Genomic DNA, 6,430 nt, shown 5'->3' on the forward strand with positions numbered 1-6,430 from the left:
TTATATTCGTACAGCGGGTACGTGGTAACCGCAGATAATATTGTTGTACAGACAAGTTCTGTTCCTTGTCTTATAGTTAACTAACTTGAATGGATGGTGGCAGCAATCTAGCAACCTTCTTCTATTTTTATCTCTTTACTATTCTAGTACTCTGACTATTTCTTGCTCTTCTACTTTTCTCCTTTCTCTCTCATTATTAAACTTTCCCTTACCCCAAACCACCCTTCCTGACTCCTCACTCCCACCTCTCTAACTCCCTCACCCTTTTCATTTCTATATTAATTTCCATTCATTTCCGATACGTTACAAGTGTGTGTGTGTGTAATTACCTAAGTGTAGTTACAGGATGAGAGCCACGCTCGTGGTGTCCTGCTTTCCCAGCACTCTGTCGTATAACGCTTTGAAACTACTAACGGTTTTGGCCTAACACCACCACTTCACCTAACTTGTTCCAACCGTCTACCACTCTGCGAAAGTGAATTTTTCTTATATTTCTTCGGCATCTTTGTTCAGTTAGTTTAAATCTATGACCTCTTGTTCTTGAAGTTCCAGGTCTCAGGAAATCTTCCCTATCCTTTTGATCAATTCCTGTTACTATTTTGTACGTAATGATCATATCACCTCTTTTTCTTCTGTCTTCTAATTTTGGCACATTTAATGCCTCTAACCTCTCCTCGTAGCTCTTGCCCTTCAGTCCTGGGAGCCACTTAGTAGCATGTTTTTGCAATTCTTCCAGTTTGTTGATGTGCTTCTTAAGATATGGGCACCACACACCATATTCTAGCTTTGACCTAACAAAAGTCGTGAACAATATCTTTAGTATTTCGCCATCCATGTATTTTAAAGCAATTCTCAAGTTAGAAAGTGTGACATAGGCTCATCGCACAACGTTCCTTATGTGGTCCTCAGATGATAGTTTTCTTTTTAAAACCACCCCTAGATCTCTTTCTTTATCAGAATTCTTTAAAAATTTCTCACATAATTTATTGGCTGTGTGGGGTCTATGTTCTCCTATTCCACATTCCATAATATGACATTTATCCACATTAAATTCCATTTGCCAAGTGGTGCTCCAAATACTTACTTTGTCCAGGTCTTCTTGAAGGGCATGACAATCATCCAAGTTTCTTATCCTTCCTATTATCTTAGCATCATCAGCAAACATGTTCATATAATTCTGTATACCAACTGGTAGATCATTTATGTAGACAATAAACATCACTGGTGGAAGAACTGAACCCTGTGGTACCCCACTTGAGACATTTCTCCAGTCCAATACATTACCTCTGATTACTGCCCTTATTTTTCTATGTCAGAAAATTTCTCATCCATGTTAAAAGCTTACCTGTTACCCCTCCAATATTTTCCAGTTTCCAGAACAAACTCTTGTGTGGAACTCTGTCTAAAGCCTTTTTTAGGTCCATATAGATGCAGTCAAGCCAACCATCTCTTTCCTGTAAAATCTCTGTGGCTCGATCATAGAAACTGAGTAAATTCCATACATAGGATCTTCCAGATCGAAAACCATACTGTCTGTCTAATATTATATCATTTCTCCCCAGGTGTTTTACCCATATTTTTTTTAATTTTTTTTTCCAATATTTCCACTATTACACTTGTCAATGATACAGGTATATAATTAAGGGGGTCTTCCCTGCTGCCTCTTGTGTAGACTGGAACTATGTTAGCCTTTTTCCACATGTCTGCTACGACTCCTGTACACAGGGATGTCTGAAAGATCAGGTGAAGTGGAATGACGAGCTCAGATGCATATTCTCTCAAAACCCATGGTGAAACTCCATCTAGGCCAACTGCTTTGTTCTTACTTAGCTCCTTTAGCATATTTTCCACTTCATCTCTGAACACCTCTATATACTCTATGTTGTTCTCCGGAATTTTTATTGTCTAGTTCTCTGAAGATTTCATTTTGTACAAACACAGTTTGTTACTTTTCGTTTAATGTTTCACGCATTTCCTTTTAATTTTCCGTGTAACTGTCCCCCATTTTTAACCTCTGGATATTATCCTTTACCTACAATTTGTTGTTTATGAATTTGTAGAATAGGCCCAGTTCTGTTTTACATTTATCCGCTATCCCTTTTTCAAAATTTCTTTCTGCTTCTCTCCTTACTGCCGTATAGTTGTTTCACGCATCTTTGTATCGCTGGTATATTTGGGGGTTTGGCCTCTTCTAATATTGATTCCATTTTTGTGTCTTATAGTCTCTGGCCCTCTCGCATTTTCTGTTGAATGAATCCTGTTTTCTGACCCGGCATCTCAGTTTTGGTATGAATGTTTGTGTGTCTTCATCTTTTATTTTTTCAAAATTTGGCATCCATTTCATTTACTTCCCTGCCTAGCAACAAGTCTGTCCAATCACACTCATTAACAAAATTTCGAAGTTCCCCCATAGTGACCTCTCTTTAAATCGAGTTTATCAACTGCTTCAATGTCTCCATTTTCATCTAGATGATATTTTAATGCTTATTTAATGTCTAGCAGGACGTGATCACTCTTTCCCAAGGGAGGAAGGTACTGGATGTCAAATATCTCTTCTTTCCAGAATGAGGTTCATAAATCTGCATGTCCAAAAGTCCTCCGTTCTTGCTTCATAGGCCTCCCAGTCTATTGCTTTAAAATTGAAGTCCCCCAGTATCAACAGTCATAATTTATTTTTATCTGCTTGTACAATAATATCTCTCATGACCATTATGAGGCCCTCTCGTTTGTCATCCTGTTCTTCCTTTGACCACCATCAAGCATGTGTTGCTTGCTGGTGGGCTGTAGCTAGTTTAGTTCATTTATTATGCACCCCATACCCATCTTGTGGGCTGTTGTGGAAAGGATTACAGAGGCACATAATGGGCTCAGGGACTGAACCCCACAAGTCATTTAGCTAAACAAGTTACAAACTTGATGAGCTAGTTACAAAGTTCAATATAAGTCGTCATATCATAAATGGGTTCGAGATCGACAACAAGTAGTTTTTTAAATTAAGCGACTGAAATGTGTGGAGAGCTAGTGTCACGATATGTTTGTCCTGCACACCGCCCCCCCCCCCATCCAATGGGCAGCGGTGGATAGGTTACAATCACTTAGTTACTACCAACAGTTAGCAAACTGGGGATATTTGGCTAAAATTTCCGGTAGCAGATCATTTTGAATGAAATATTTACACATCGTTGGAACATTGGTTATACAATTGTCTCTGAATTCACGTTTCTTTCTGCATTCCATCACATAGTGACGGAGGGTGTGCGAATAATTTTGTTGACAAAGTTTATATTTGTCAGGTCTACATAAGCAGATAATGAGAATTCCCAGAGATACTTGTAAACGAGTCTAAGCTGAGCAGTAGTAACGTCTAGAAGTCTGCTGATTTTATTGGATGAACCATAGATGTGTGGCTCCTCTTGGTGTAGGCATTTAAAATTATCAGCTTATCATCCTGATTCCAGACCTGCAAATGCCATTCTGTCAATATCCCGATGGTTTTCAAATATTAACTCGCTTACCTTCAGGTGTTCTTTCACCAGCACAGCCACTCCTTCTCCCTTCCTAGTTTTCCTGTCACATCTCCAAACTGAATTGCCCCTTGGGAATACGACTTCATTTAATATATTTCCTTCGAGTTTCATCTCTGATAATACGACAATATCTGGGACCTTAAGCTGAATTATATCTTGAAACTTCAAGATTTTTGAACTCACTCTATGTATGTTGGTATATACAATTTTCAGAAACATGTTCCATTTCCCTTTGCTCTTTACTACCCCCTACAATAATGATTTTGTTGCCTTGTTTTTATGTACCATTTCACAAGTTTTCCAGTCCCTGACATTTTGTAGAAAAAAGAATATGTCTTCTTCATTACTATCCCCATTTAGATGTTTTCCTTCTATTAGGATCATTTTCAGCCTTTCTCTGTCTTCCTTTGAGAGGTCTTGTCTTATTGAGCAATGTTTGCCAACCTCATTACTCTGCAATTTCCTGGCATTTCTAAGCACTTCTATCATGTTTTTCACTCCATTAAACGTCACCCTTAAAGGGCGGTTCTTGTCTCTCATATTTTCCTATTCTAAAATCAGTGACATTTTCCTTTGAGCCTTCTCCTAAACCTACTATTTTCTCTATGATTTTCATCTCTTCTGCTGCTCGGTTCACCCTAGATGAAATTTCCTTCTCTAAACATCGAAAGATTATTGTGGACTTCTATCTGCAGTGTTTTGTACTAGTTTATTGTTTTTAACCAGTTCTTTCCTAATTGCTTGACTAATTTCTGCTTCTTGTTGGTCATTTCTGGTTTTGACTTCCGAACACATTTCCTTGATTGTCTCTCATTTACAACTTGGGCATATGTCTCTCTTATTTCTTCTTTATACTTTTCTAGTTCTTTATTAGCCTCCTCAATTTGAGTTGCCAATGAAGTTTCTCGTTGCATCTCCTTGCCTAACTCCATGTTAACCCTCAGGGTCCCTTGGAGTTGTTCACCATATGAGTATTTTCTTGTTAATTTCTTCAAATTCCATCAAATTTCATCACTTTCCATGCCTAATTATCCTTTACTACTCTCTTGATGTGATCCTCCTGCATCCTTACCGTATCAGTTGAGCTGGTAATTTTCTTGCCTTACTGAGAAATACTTCCTTTTAAATTACAAAACTCAATCATGAGACCTTTATTTTCTTGTTCTAATTTAATAACCTTTTCTTCGTAATTCTTTAGCATGTCCTCAATAATCACTAACCTGCCAAGAAAACCACCTTTCATTGCATCTTGTTGTGAGAAACCTGCGAAAGATCCCTTTGTTGGGGTGCTGTCCTCCCCTGTGGTAGCGGCCATTTTTGTTGTTATTCTGCTGTTTTGAAAGATCAACTTTTCTACCCAAGATTTTTCATTCACTAACACTTCTAATCTCTTAGTTTATTTTCAAATTCCCTACACCTTCATGTATTCTGGGACACCACTTGCAACCTTCACCCTGCTCCTGACACTCAGTTAATTTGAATCATCCTGGAGCCTGCCGCAGTGTGACTCTTCAGTGTGATGATTTGTGTGTGTGTGTGTGTGTGTACTCACCTAGTTGTACTTGTGGGGGTCGAGCTCTGGCTCTTTCGTCTCGCCTCTCAACTGTCAATCAACTGGTGTACAGATTCCTGACCCTACTGGGCTCTATCATGTCTACATATGAAACTGTGTATGGAGTCAGCCTCCACCACATCACTGCCTAATGCATTCCACTTGTTAATTACTCTGACACTGAAAAAGTTCTTTCTAATGTCCCTGTGGCTCATTTGGGTACTCAGTTTCCACCTGTGTCCCCTTGTTCGCGTACCACCCGTGTTAAACAGTTTATCCTCATCTACCCTGTCAATTCCTCTTGAGAATTTTGTAGGTAGTGATCATGTCTCCCCTTGCTCTTCTGTCTTCCAGTGTCGTGAAGTGCATTTCACGCAGCCTTTCCTCGTAACTCATGCCTCTTAGTTCTGCGACTAGTCTAGTGGCATCCCTCTGAGCTTTTTTCAGGATCATCTTGTGCTTAACAAAGTACATCAATGCTGGGGCCGCATACTCCAGGATTGGTCTTACTTATGTGGTATACAAGGTTCTGAATGATTCCTTACACAGGTTCCTGAACGCTGTTCTGATGTTAACCAGCCTCGCATATGCCGCAGACGTTATTCTTATTATGTGGGCTTCAGGAGACAGGTTTGGTGTGATATCAACTCTTAGATCTTTCTCAATCTCCGTTTCATAAAGAACTTCATCTCCTATTCTGGACCCTGTGTCTGGCCTCCTGTTTCCACTTCCTAGTTTCATTACGTTGCATTTACTCGGGTTGAACTTTAGTAGCCATTTGTTGGACCATTCATTCAGTCTGTCTAGATCAACTTGTAGCCTCCTCCTATCTTCCTCTGTTTTAATCCTCCTCATAAGTTTTGCGTCATCAGCAAACAATGAGAGAAACTATTCTATACCCTCTTGGAGATCATTTACATATATAAGAAACAGTATGGGTCCTAGGACTGAACGCTGCGGGACTCAACTGGTGACTTCTCGCCAATCTGAGACCTCACCCCTCACAGTGACTCCCCCTGTCTTCTGTTGCCTTGATACTCCTTTATCCAATGGAGTACCTTCCCTTTCACTCCAGACTGCATCTCCAGCTTTCGCACCAGTCTCTGGTGTGACTCTGTGTCAAAGGCTTTCTGGCAATCCAAAAATATGCAGTCTGCCAACCCCTCTTGCCTGATTTTTATTGCATGGTCATAGAATTCAATTAATCCTGTGAGGCAGGACTTTCCATCCCTGAACCCATGTTGATGCTGTGTTACAAACGTCGTTTGCTCCAGAAGGTGTGTGTGTGAGAGAGAGAGAGAGAGAGAGAGAGAGAGAGAGAGAGAGAGAGAGAGAGAGAGAGAGAGAGAGA

Source organism: Procambarus clarkii, chromosome 40, assembly GCF_040958095.1.
Source record: "Procambarus clarkii isolate CNS0578487 chromosome 40, FALCON_Pclarkii_2.0, whole genome shotgun sequence".
NCBI classification, from domain to species: Eukaryota; Metazoa; Arthropoda; class Malacostraca; order Decapoda; family Cambaridae; genus Procambarus; species Procambarus clarkii.